The following is a 13,380-nucleotide window of genomic DNA, read 5'->3' as shown; positions in this document are numbered from 1 at the left end:
TAAAAAAGTAAATGAGAAATATTTTAAAAGTAAAATGCCTGATAAATCTTGAGTGATTTAATAAGGCTGCATAAGCTCCAGAAGACCATATAAGGGAGACGGCAGTTCTACTGTCCAATAACTAAGCAGCCGTGGGTTGGCCCAGTACAGATCTCACAATCTTTATGAGTGTAAACAGTGTCAGAGTAAGATTTATATGCGAGGTTAGTCTGACGCTGCTCCTTTGGGGTAAGTAGGTGGTATGACTATACATTGATGAAGAAATAAAGGCAATCGTGTTATTGGAAAGATCTTGCCAGCAGCAGATCCAGCATTAGAATTTTAAGAACTGTGTGTGCTTCCTGACTCTGTCCCACTGTACCCTTGCTGGTGTGGCAGTGACATGTCACCCATTTTTGTTTCTTCAGACCTGACTTAACATCTTAGAGCATTCTACATATCTAGGCATCAAAGCTGAATCTATCAAAGGTGGCCCACAACCTCGTGGAGGCCCGACCCGAAGCATCAGGATCATCCTATTCGGGGTAGAGAGAGGTCACATGCACATCCATTCCATCTTTGACATCCTCGTGCCTCCATCCAAGAAGAAACTGAGAAGGCTGTCTCGGTGAGCTGAGCAGTTATCAGAAGACACTGGAAGGAGATCACCTCCAACGGGGTTCCTGGCAACTGGGAATAAATCCAGGCTGCCAACCCAAATGTGTGTGAACAGCCAGTCATCACTCTTGTCTTGCTGTGCAGCTTCAAGAAGATGAATTGAGCCAAGTTGTCTGGTGCTCCTGTCACCCAGGTGATTCCCCAGTGTCCCATTCTGCTCTCTGCTCTCAAACTTCCCTAAGTCAACTGCGACAAATGCAAGGTCTTTCTGTGGGTTTGTTTTCATTAGAAGAAGGAAGAAGAAGAGAGGGAGGAAGACGAGGAGGAAAAGCCTGCCCACGGCATGTTCGGTGCTCTTTTCAAAGGAAGCGGAGAGCATGTAGGTACTTCTAGTTCCAGATCTGTCTTACCTACCTGTTACCCATGAGCTCTTACATGACCGAATTCCTTCATCCTCTTCCAGGCCCACTCGCGTGATGTTGCAGGATCTGGTTCCTCACAGGTTGGTGGACGGAGGGCCTCACTTCCTCGCTGGCTGCTGGCTGAGGCCTCCTTCAGTTCCTTGCCGCGTGGACCTCTCCACAGGGCAGCTCACGCACGGCAGCAGGCTTCCATCAGGGTGAGCGAGTGGAAAAGGAAGAGGCGAATGAGATGGAAGCCACAGTCTTTGTAACCTAATCTTGGAAGTGGCATCTCATTTTTTCTGCAGTGTCCTCTTGGTTTGAAGCCACTTAGAAGTCATTAGGTTCAAGTCACCCTTAAGAGGAGGGGATGAACGCCACAAGGCTATTCCAGAGGCTGCGTGCCACTGGTGGGAGTGTTGTCATTGTAGGATTTTTTTTTTTTTTTTTTTTTTTAGCAATATTAGGTTCACAGCAAAATTAAGAGAAAGGTACAGAGATTTATCTCCAACCCATGTCCCCTACTTTTTTTCCTATGTAAATTGTTTTCAAAGAGGGCTTTGTAGCCCATGAACCCTGTCCCTGACCTCCCTCAGGACCTCCTCTAGCGATTCGGAAACCTAAACTTAGGAAGACCAATTGTTCACTATGATAAACTGTTCAATCATCACTCAACTGGCTTTGGACCATTTGACCTCAAGGCAACTGCCTCTCTGTGGCCCCACCCAAATACTCACTAAAATCATTTAACATGAGGACACAAAACATGACTTTTCTTCCCCAAGTGTGGGAGAGAGGGAAACCACCCTCAATTTACTAAAAGAACCTCAGGGTAGAAAGGGGCTATTACCATGTTATTTACAGAAACTGAACTTGAGAGACATTCAACAGAGGGAGAGAACCCTATTTTGTAATCCCCAGAGTTGTCTTTCCATCAGGTTGCTTTTTCACATACTGTCAGTGTAGGCCCGGAGTCCTGTGCATGCTTGCGAAGTGGCAGCACACCAATCTGATCCCTTTGAGGTTGATGGTCACCACCTGAAGTGGAGGACCCTAAGCTGGGGGTTACCTGTCAGCTGGGCAATTTTGGTGCCTGAATCCAGCCTGTCAAGGCTTATTTTGACCACAGTCCTGTGAGCCCATCTCACAACCCACACTCAACTTTCCACCACCTGCAAATTTTGTCAAAATATTTACAGACATAACACAGTCATCCCAGTTAGGACTGGACCTTACTTAAGGCTTTGAGGGAACAATGATGAGCACATATTGGAAAAACAGATGGCTAAACATTGGGGATTAAATCCTCCAAAGAGGTAGAGATGTAGATTTACATTTGAGGTAAACTAGCTGTTTGTTTTGAGAAAACTATTACAATGGGCCATTTAGTTGCACAGGTGTGAAGCAAGTGATTCATTACTGTTAATTGTGGAAGGCTAGACCATTATCAAGAAAGTAGATTTTACTGGGAATCCCAGCAGGCCTATTTGATTGTACATACTGCATGCATTTTGATTAGGTAAGCTACATTAGGTAAGTTTCTCTGGGCTAGTTCTCTGTAGACTTCAGTTTTCTGGAGAACTGAGCTACTTTTCTCAGTAAATTTAACAGTAAGTCATTGTTTGTTTGAAAGGACTCTATTGTGTTCTTGTTCTAGGGGCTGTTTACAGGAGCCCAGAGTTGAGACCCTGAGAACTGTGGGAAGAATCAGCAGGCATGAGTTCTAGCTCAGCCTGGAGCATTGCCACAGTTCAGAATCATCCTGACCTTGGGAAATGTATAATTGGACTATTTTCTTCTGATGATTTTGAGGGGCCATATTTCTAGGGAGCAGATGGTCACCGTGGGAGTTGATTTAATCATGGATGGAGCTTACCTTTAGAACAGAAAATAAAGATTTGGAAAGGAGCCTTGAACTTGGGTGATGGAAAATATGCCCCTCTGTCTCAGCCCCTAATTGGATAATCAGTTCTTTATTCCCTAAGGCAGGGACCCCATCTGCTGTGCTCATTACTGTATCCCCACACAGAGCATGGGGCTGAATGTGCTGCAAGCAATAAACACGTATTTGCTGAATGAATGGGCGGTAGAATGAATATATACGAATGATGTGTGTGGACCAGAATATGGCTCAAGACGTGGCACTCTTAAGGTAATTTGTACCTTAAATTACAAGACTTCTTCCTTACTCTCATTATGTTATATTTAAGACACAGTTTTTTATAGGAAAAGCAGAAAGAAATGGATCGACTTATTACCCTGCTTTTAAAGCACCATTAAATAGGTGCATTAGGACCATTTGGGTCCTATTTATAGTGTGTTCTCTGTAGCAGGGTGGAAATGGGGTGCTTTTACTTTCCAGTGCGTGGGGACACGCTCTGAGAAGTGGATATCACGATTCATCAAAACAGAAGTGACACCAAGTTCAGTCTTCGAATCACCTTCTCTCATTCATCTTAACAAAGAGTTTGCATTTCATGCTGGACCCTGAAACAAAAGTTTGCACAGGGGTCTGTCACCTGTCCCTCCGCCCAAGTGTGTTTCCTCCCAGAAGTGGGCAGGTTGCCAGACCCCTAGAGGGAGGCTGGATCCCTGCGTAAGTGGCTTTGAGGGTTGTTATTCTTCCAGAAATTATACCATGTCTGTTCCTTGCTTGGCTTTTCAGTTTCCTGGAGTTGTCCTTTTGAACATAGGGAGCAAAGCCTTGCTAAATGCTGTGGCTCAATCAGCCCCCAGTGCGAAATTCCCATTTCAATTTTCTTTTAATGCATTGGACTTTCCGTTAGTTCACTGCAGAGGGTGGATCTTCCACTCCCAGGAGACTTCTCACATTCTGTTGTTAAACAGCTGTTTCCAGAGGCCTACGATCCTCCCACCCACAGAAGACTGAAAATAGACTGAAAACAGCAGCATTTCCCTCCCCAGCAGTCTGTGCTGCCCCAGGCACAGTTAGCCCGGCCCTGCCTTTCCGTCTCTTTCATTTTCCTTTTTGGTAAACAAGGCATCAGGCTATTCTGTTTAGTTATTTTCAAAAACACTTCCGCCAACACCAGCAACGAAATCTATAAATGCAATGGATGTAAATCCGGGAAACAACCAACATCTGATGCTCGCTTTTTTGGAAAGCGTTACCTCTTCTGGCATAAAGGAGATTGTTCCGTTGACTGAGTCTGTGTCACAGATGCCCAGGGCGGATTTATGAAGGCCTGTGGAAGAGTGTCTTCCTGCTGCGGAGGCAGGGTCTGCCTCTGACAGTTCCTTTTCAAAGCTTTTTCTTTCATCAATCCTTTCTAATTTTCAGGGTTTTTCTTCCTTGAGATGAAATTCACATAATATAAAACTAACCACTTTAAAGTGAACAATTCAGTGGCATTTAGTACATTCGCCATGTGTCACCCCCACCTTTATGCAGTTTCAAAGTACTTTGATCACCCCGAAAGAAAGCCCTGTAGCCATTAAACAGTCACTCCCTATTCCTTCCTCTCCGCACCACTGCCGGCAACCACCATTCTGCCTCTATAGATTCACATATCTGGATATTGCATATCAATGGAATCATATATTATATATATATGACACTTACTTTATTCTTTCATCCACTGATGGATAGCTGGGCTGTTTCTACCTTTAGGATATTGTGAATAATGCTGCCATAAATGCTGGTGTACAAGTAGCTGTTTGAGTCCCCAGTTGCCACTCTTTTGGATACGTACCTAGGAGTGGGCCTGCTGGGTCTCATGGTAATTCTATGTTGGGCTTCTTGAGGAACCGCCAACTGTTCTCCATAGTGGCTGCACCATTTTACATTCCTATCAGGAATGTACAATGGTTCCAGTTTCTCCCCATCCTTCCCAGCACTAGCTATTTTCCACTTTTTTGATTACGGTCATCCTAATGTATTTGAAAGGGCATCTCGTTGTGGTTTTGATTTGCATTTCCCTAATGACGAACGATGTTCAACATCTTTTCAGGTACTCATTGGCCATTTGTATATCTTAGGAAAAATGTCTATTCAGGTCCTTTGCCCAGTTTTAAAACTGGGTTGTTTGTCTTTTTTAAAAAAGTGGCATTGTAAGAGTTCTTTATATATTCTGGACATGAGCCCCTTATCAGATAGGTGATTTGCAAATATTTTTTTCCATTTTGTAGGTTATCTTCTCACTTTCTTTGATGAACAAAAGTTTTTAATTCTGATGAAGTCCAGTTTCACTGACCATCTCTTACACAAGGCATGGAGCTATGGATGGAAGAGGCCTAATTATTCCTGGGTCTAGGTGACCAGCTGTCTAATTTGACCCTCAGACTATTGCAAAACTGCACCCACAAGGCTTCGTTGGAGGACCAGTTTTATTTAAGACCGTCATGGGTTTTAAAAAATATTTTACTACCTTTTGGATATTGGGAATATGTTTATAAATGACCTTATATTAGAAAAAAACTACTGCTGAAAATCTAGAGCTTCCTGTGATCTGTCAGGACCCAGTCAGCCTGGTGATTAATGACAAGATGCCAAGAACTGTGATTGTATCAAATGACAGAGCGCATCCCACACGAGGGCAGTGACTCTTCTTGCTTCCTTGTTTTGTAACACAAAGAAAACCCAGACAAGGTGCTCCAGGTATGGCTGCTTTTCTCTCGCCCTCTTCAGCTGGGAGAGTCTGGCATTCATGTTCAGGTGGCCAACATATTCTGGGTGGAAGGAGCAAAGAAGGCTAGGAGGAAGTGTTGGAGAGATAGTAACTGAGTGCGCCACACACCCATTTAACAGATGAAGAAACAAAGTCCTGCAGCCCAAGTAGCTTGCTTGGGGTCCTAAAGGTAGAAACTGGTGTAAGTGGCAGAAGAGCTCAGGGCTGGAAGTGACCTTTAAGGTCTCTACATTGTATCTGAGGCAACTAAGTGTAGCAGGCTGGGGCTACTGGCCCATTCAGCAGGGAGCAGGTATGGAGCCCAGGCTTGTGAACTCCCAATCCAGCCTTCTTTCCACCCAATCACTGAACTGCCGAGGTGTATTTCTAGGGACAACGATACCATTCTTCAAGTCTGTGGTGAAATTCTTTTATGAGAGTTGGGATTGGTGATGGATGAGAGAAGGCAATTTTTATCTGAATCAATGGCCTGATAAAATCAGTCTGTCTACATTTTGATGAGTCCACCCGCCCTTGATTTCACCTCTGTAAATATGTTTGATGTGCAAATTCCCAGGGAGTGAAGATATCCATGACCTAACTTTCCAAAGGTGATTGACTGCTTTTGAAAAATGTTAGCTATGCACAGTGGTTCTCAAAGCATGGTGCTGGGCCAGTGGCGGCAGCAGCCCCTGGGAAATGCAGGTTCACAAGCTCCATCCCAGACTTACTGAACCAGAAAGCCTGGGGGCGAGGTGCGACCATGATGTTTAACAAGCGCTCCAGAGCATTCTGGAACACACTCAAGTTTGAGAAGCACTGGTTTAGCAGCTGCTATTGGTGTCCTGCTTCATACCCTGAGATCCCTTTCACTCGGTGCTGCAAGCGCCACAGCTAAGAGCTCACACCAGACACCTTCCCCCGAGGATGCTCTTGGGCACCTGGAGCTGCCTCAACTGGAGATACGTGGACGTCCCCCATCCCCCCACACGTGCAGGGTTGCTGGGAGCCAATTGACACATGGGGGCACATCAACAAAGCCCCTTTGCCTCAAAATGGACCAGACTCTGCTCTGCCGCTTACACTTCAGAGCTCCCAGTGGGTTAGGCAGAGGGAGGCGAGACTTCTTCTGAAACCACATCCTTGCCTCCCTCCCTCCCTTCCAGATTTCTCCCGCAAACAGCCCCCAATAAATTACATGCCAAAGGACCCCAAGCTCAGGTTTTGCTGCTGGGAAACCTGACCCAAGACAATTAGCAAGTGCACCTCATAGATATTCCTCCCATGGATGGCCGTGTGGCGCTGTATCTCCAAAGTATCAGGACAACACTTGCAGCGGGTCACTGCCCAGATTTGGGTCACCCATCTGCATTGCCTGAAGACTCATATCCGCAATGGTCACATCCTACCTATAATTTTGAAGGTTTCCTTGACTAGAGGGTAATTCAGTCTCATACAGATTGATTCTAGGTGACGGATGATCTCCTTTTCACCAGCCAGAATCGCTGGGATAAGTGCAACATTCAGTTTGGTTTTGCTGAGGTTGGAAATCATTGGTGAATTCAATGTGGTCATTAGAGACATCTGCATTTGTTTGGGGTCATTTCGTCTCAGGAGGCATATATGGAGTGTCCAAAGATCTTGTGCCAAGGGTCAGCTCCTCAGTGGGGAAGGGCCACAATCCGGCCAAGTGTGAGCACCAAAGGTACCCTGGAAGCTCCTCTCCCAGCCCTAAAATCCCGAGGAAGGGCTTTTCCCTCAAAGATGTTCTCTCATCTCCCTGGGCTCTGGAGTTCCTGGTTCCCACAAATCCTCAAACAGATGGTTGCAAGTTGGACTCTGGGCTTGTGGACCTTGGACCACACCCCAAATGAAACTGACCTCTAGGTTGGCCAGGAGCCACCTTTTCTAAAGTTCCTTTTCTTCTTCCAACTTGACCCAGCATCGGAGGTAAGCATTGTCGTGAAACAGTCTCATGTTTCCAGCACGGTGGAAATGAAGTGTCACAATCACCACCTCACAGGGCTGGGAAAAGCCATATGCAGATCTGCCGTCTTTGAAGATGAACAGGGCAAAGCTATATTTAAAAGAATCCGTTCTCATAGCAATCCACGGTATAAGCTAGCTCTCACTGTCAGGACATTCTTTGTAACAAACCTGAAAGTCTCATCTTGCCAAGAAAGTTAATTTCCTTTTATTCAGCCTTTGCAGGACTGTCTACTGATACTCCCTGCTCAAAAGAATGACGAGGAAATGTCAAAACTCTGTTGAGAGAAATGGTATCAACAGAAGTTTATCTTAAGCATGAGCCAGCTGAGGGAGGGCCGACGGGTTATTAGGAACATGCTCTTTATGGTGTTCTTGGTGGGCCATGGGAGAGCCGACTGGATGCTGAGATCATTCTGTGCAGGATGCCCGTGAAAAATTACTTTGCCACAAAGTGTACTGATATTTACCCTTCTCAGCTTCATATTGAGGGGTCTTTGAATAAACACCCCTAGCACACCAGCAGTCACGTTTATTTTAGAGGTGACGTGCCCCATGTGAAGACCTGCATGAGAATGTTCTTTTAGTTCTGTGTGCTAGGAGAAGCTTTACTTCCTGAGAATTCCTGGCAGGCTTCATTTCTTAGACAACATGAACCCCACACTTGACTATATTTTCCCTTTTCGAGTGCGCCATCAGCAAGCTTAGAGCCAAGTGCTTGGCTCATCTTTAGAGTGGAGCCTGCATAATTTTTTTTCTATTTGTCCCCTGGTTTTGTCCATGTGTATTTTCACAGGCCCTGAGTTTTCAGTTTTATATCTATTTCACCTTCAGAAATCTAGGGAGCCATCTAGAATTCTTTAGATACCAAGGCATGGAATAAATATGGCATAAGCATTATAATCATCCCTAATCTTGAATACCTTTATCAAACCACCCCTTGCTCATGTTTAATAAAAGTACCAAACATACAAATCCATTGCAAAAAACAAACAATTGGATTAAAAAATGGGCAGAGGATCTGAATAGACATTTTTTCCAAAGAAGACATACAGGCTGCCAACAGACACATGAAAAAGCACTCATCACTAATCATCAGGGAAGTACAAAATTAAAACCACAATGAGATATCACGTCACATGTCAGAATGGCTACTATCCAAAAGGAAAGAAGTAATAAGTATTGGTGAAGATGTGGAAAAAAGGGCATTCTTGCGCCCTGCTGCTAGAATGTAAATTGGTGCAGTTTGGTGCAGCCACTATGGGAAACAATATGGAAGTTCCTCAAAACATTAAAAACGGAAATACTGTATGATCCATTGATTCCACTTCTGGGCATAGAGCCGAAGAAAATGAAGACACTAACTCAAAATGGTATCTGTTCCCCACCCCCATTGCTCACTGCAGCATTATTTACAATAGCCAAGATATGGAAACAACCTACATGTCCATTGACGGATGAATGGATAAAGAAGGTATGGTACATATACACAATGGAATATTATTCAGCCATAAAAAAGAATGAAATCTTGCCATTTGTGACAACATGAATAGAATTTGAGGGCAATTATGCTGAGTGAAATAAGTCAGAGAAGGACAAATAATCTCACACATGTGGAATCTAAAATAAAAAACAAAAACCATGCCCACAGATACAGAGAACAGATGGTGGTTGCCAGAGCAGGGTGGTAAAAAATGGATGAATGGGGTCAAAAGGTACAAACTTCTAGTTATAAAATAAATAAGTCACAGGGATGGGATGTACAGCCTGGTGACTATAGTTAATACTGGATTGCCTGTTTGAAAGTTGCTAAGAGAGTAGATCTTAAAAGTTTTCATCACAAGAAAAAAAATTTGTAAACATGTATGGTGGTAGATGTTAACTAGACCTACTGTGGTGATCATTCTGCAATATATAAAAATATGGAATCATTATGCAGTGCCTCTGAAACTAATATAATGCTGTATGTCAATTATATCTCAATTTTTTTTAAGCACTACATAAATCATGCAGTAGCCTACATTCTGAAATGGGGTTAGAATTTACAAGGGCAATTAAATGTCAGCTCTGGTTCAAGCTGGGGGAGGACCCAGATGCTGGTCTCCAAGGCAGGCAAGATAGCACTTGTCAAGTGTGCAAGCACAAAATGAGTAGGAAAACAACATTCCTACCTATGGAGGAAAACACTGTAAACAAACACTGCAGTGAGGTCAGAGGAGGGCAGATAGTTGGGGGAAAAGTCCCAGGAGACCTTGTAGCAAGGATCCCCTGGCTGCAGCCTGGGGACCACTCTACAAGACTTGTAGAACCGCTGAGCCCACCTACCATCCTGGCGTGGTGTAACAGAGCCCAAACAACTGTTCTTCCCCCCTTGCTAGAGGTTTGCAGTAGGTGGTCTGACCATCTTAGAGTGGGATGTATTTTCCTTTGCATTAAAGATTTATTTTAAAACAATTACTTGAGGAACCAGAGCCGGTGGGAGAAAGCACGTGGAGGAAGAATGTTATGGAATTATTGATACTTTAGAGGGACCAAGGAACATTTTTCTGTTTGTCTTTCGTTTCTTTGGCCGTGTTGGGGGGCAGCACCCAGGGAACAGTGTTGAAGAAAAACTGAGAAAAGCACAAACAAGAGTAACAATTAATAAACATGCTAAGAATGCAATAGTTCTCACATGGATCTACCCATAACCAATGATATGAAAACTCAACTTTTAGAAAAACTCAGGCCCCAAAATACACAGCTATAGTTTTAGGGCTTAAGTGAACTTTGGGCCATTGAGATGGAATTGGGAAGATAAGAGCTGTAAATGGCTGAGAGATTTCATCACAGCAAGTCTTTGTCTCTAAGCTTTAATTTAGCATTTTTTAAAAATGCCAGTCACTGAAAATGCTGGTGAAGCTAAATTTAAGGACTGGAAATCTCTCTTCCATGGCTCCCATGGCTCTTTTCCCTGCATTCCTTTCATCAGTGCTCTTTTGCCCTGGCTCATTCTTGCCCATGACCTTGAGAAACCTGGGGCTCAGGCTCTCACTCCCCTGGCCCGTGCAGATGCCCGGTCCTGTCCAGGAAGGAAGCCTGACAGTTTGCTCTGTCTTCAGGCTTTTGCCTCATCTGACCAGAGAACACCGAGCTGGCAGTAGGGAAAGCTGAACGCCAACTCAAGTCAGAGCAAGACCCCCCCACACAATGTAGAGGAGTGGGTAGAACCAGGTAACTGTGGGAAGGGGAGGCAGGTGCAGCTGAAAGCAGGTGGATGTGTCTAACGTCTCTACACGATGAGATAGACCCCTGGCAGGGCTAGAAGGTTTTACTCTAGAAATGTTGGATTGGCAGGATTGGGCTCTGGAAGAGGGATGCTAGACCCAGTCAAGGGTGGTGGTGCCGTGCTGCAAACAGGACTGTCATCTGGAAGTCTGCATGCTGATGGGTAGCACCCAAGGCCCTGCCTCTTCCTGGGATCTCAGACTGCCAGGCAGGCCCATTCTCTGCAGAGAGGACACAGAAGTGCTCTCTGCAAACCTCTCATAGCCTGGCTCCTGCCTGGTCTCTCAGCATGCCACATAATACCAAAACAAAACCTGGCCTATGTATACCAGTTATCTATTGCCACAAATAATGCTGCATAACAAGTCACCTCAAAACTCAATGGCTTAAAAGCCAGCCATTTATTATTGCTGGGTGAGTCCATAGGATGACCAGGTAGGTCTTTGTTTTTGCTGTGCTTATGCACACATTTGTGGTCACATGGTGGCTCCAGGTCAGGTTGGTGGGCTGATCTTGATTGGGCTTTCTCATACGTCTAGGGGTTGGCTGGCTGTCAGCCAATCACTGGCCAGCCTGGGCACGTTCCCATGGTAGATGTAAGGACCCAAGAGATGGAATAAAAGCTCTAGGGTCTCTTAAGGCTAAGGCTCGGAACTGTCATGAAGTCACTCCTGCCACATTCTACTGGCCAGAGCAAGTCACAAGGTCGCCCAAAGGATGGGGAGTAGACATGGCTTGTTTAGAGAGGGGAACTGCGAAGTCACAGGCTGAGCCGTGGGGTAAAGAAGTGGGGCCATCACTGCAATAAATCTACCACATGAGCTTTCTGTCTCTTTCTGTAATTTCTGGATGTGTCATGCCCCATTTTAACCTTAAAAGGAAGAATCCAGTAAAACTGAGCAGTGTTAGATATTCTACCTACAATTCCCATTGACATTTTTGGAGTTTTCTCCCGGTATCAAAGGTGGAAATTCACACTTACATTGAAGTGAAATAGCCAGCCTCTGAAGTTTCCCATATGATGAATTACATGACTAATAAACGTCTCCATCTGTACTTAAAACACATACGCATATGGCTTATGGAGCTAAGGGAAGCAGACGGGAGCTTCAAACGGGATATGCATCCTGTGTGTGTATTGCAGCTGGTGAGAGAAGACACTGCAGTAGAGCAGGAATGGAATCCTTCCCCCAGTGACACAGCCAGTGATGGCCGGGCCTTTGCCCTCTGGCCCAATCCCACGGGCTGGGGCCGAGCCTGCATGGAGAGGAAGGCTGAGGGAGGGCCGACGGGTTATTAGGAACATGCTCTTCAGCACCAAGGAAAGGAAAGCGGCTAAATGCCTTCTCATCTTCCCTGACTTAAGGACTGCAGTCTGGAAAGTTTCACCCTTACAGGAAAAAACAAGAGCCATCTCCCGCGAAACACACCCAGGAAGGAAGGCTATTCGGGGAAACTGAGCAAGTGGGCAGACTCCCTCCAGAACCAGGACATCTGTGCCAAACTTTCCTTTTCACAGCTGAATTATTGGCCAGATTTCCCAGGGGCTCCTAGTTTCTTTGTGAGAAAACGGAAGACTGGCAAACAGAACCCAAGATCATAAAATCTTAGAGACATCCTGTCATTTCCACATTAGCAGAAGGAGCTGGGCTGGCCCTTGGTGCCACAGAACTGGAGAGGCTTTGGAGCATCTCCTCATGTCTCTGGGACTCAATCTCCTCATCTGTGCAATGGGAGAATGTATTCATTATGTATTGTTGTGTAAAAAGTATTGTCAGAATTTGGTGGCATGACACAACAAATCTTTAGTATCTCATAGTTTCTGTGGATTGGAAACTAGGGCACAGCTTAGCTGACTGGTTTTGTCCTAGGGACTCTCATTAGGCTGTGGTCAAGATGTCAGGCAGGCTGTAGTCATCTGAAGGCCTATGGGGTTGGAAGATATGCTTCCGAGATGGGGAACTCACACGGATATTGGCAGGAGGCCTGAGTCTCTCACCACATGGACCCCCCACAGAGCAGCTTGAATGTTCTCATGACATGGCCACTTGGCTTCCCCCAGAGCTGGTGATGAGGCAGGGAGGGGAGAGAGGGAGGGGGAAAGAGAGGAGGAGAGACAGAAGCCATAGTGACTTTTATAACCTGATTTCGGAAGGGACAGCAATTTTTTCTGTATTCCTCGGTCAAAGGGACCAGCACTGGTCCACTGTTGGAGTGGACCGTCCCAGGTGCTGATGCAGGAGGTAGGGACCATCGGCGGCATTTTGGAGGCTGTTATCGCAGGGAATTAGGCTAGATGCACGTGAAGGTTCCCTCTAGCAAAGTGGTCCTCTGGTCTTGTGTGGAGGAGACACAGTCACATACACCACTAGCACCAGAGGTATAAATAAAAAGTAGGCTCTTCTGGGGGGTCAAGTTTGGAAAGATAACAAGCACATTTCAGAGAGTCTCTCCACCTTGAGCTCTCATGATCTCACAGAAGGTGGTGCATAGCTAAAACC

At 45.3% G+C, this 13,380-nt stretch overlaps 1 long non-coding RNA gene across 2 annotated transcripts; it reads left to right on the top strand.

Moving 5' to 3' along the window:
• The first annotated feature begins 412 nt into the window (after positions 1 to 412).
• On the top strand, positions 413 to 3,562 carry LOC108396036 (uncharacterized). 2 transcript variants are annotated; one of them, XR_012127439.1, is made up of 3 exons: positions 413 to 976; positions 1,061 to 1,216; positions 3,028 to 3,562. It is a non-coding gene; the product is annotated as an uncharacterized lncRNA (long non-coding RNA). The 2 variants fall into 2 exon arrangements; XR_012127438.1 differs by lacking the exon at positions 3,028 to 3,562 and adding an exon at positions 2,656 to 3,012.
• The last annotated feature ends 9,818 nt before the right edge of the window (positions 3,563 to 13,380 follow it).

This window comes from Manis javanica, chromosome X (genome assembly GCF_040802235.1).
Source record: "Manis javanica isolate MJ-LG chromosome X, MJ_LKY, whole genome shotgun sequence".
NCBI lineage: Eukaryota > Metazoa > Chordata > Mammalia > Pholidota > Manidae > Manis > Manis javanica.
Note: the sequence above shows the minus strand (reverse complement) of the source record. Positions and strands in the feature narration are given on the sequence as shown.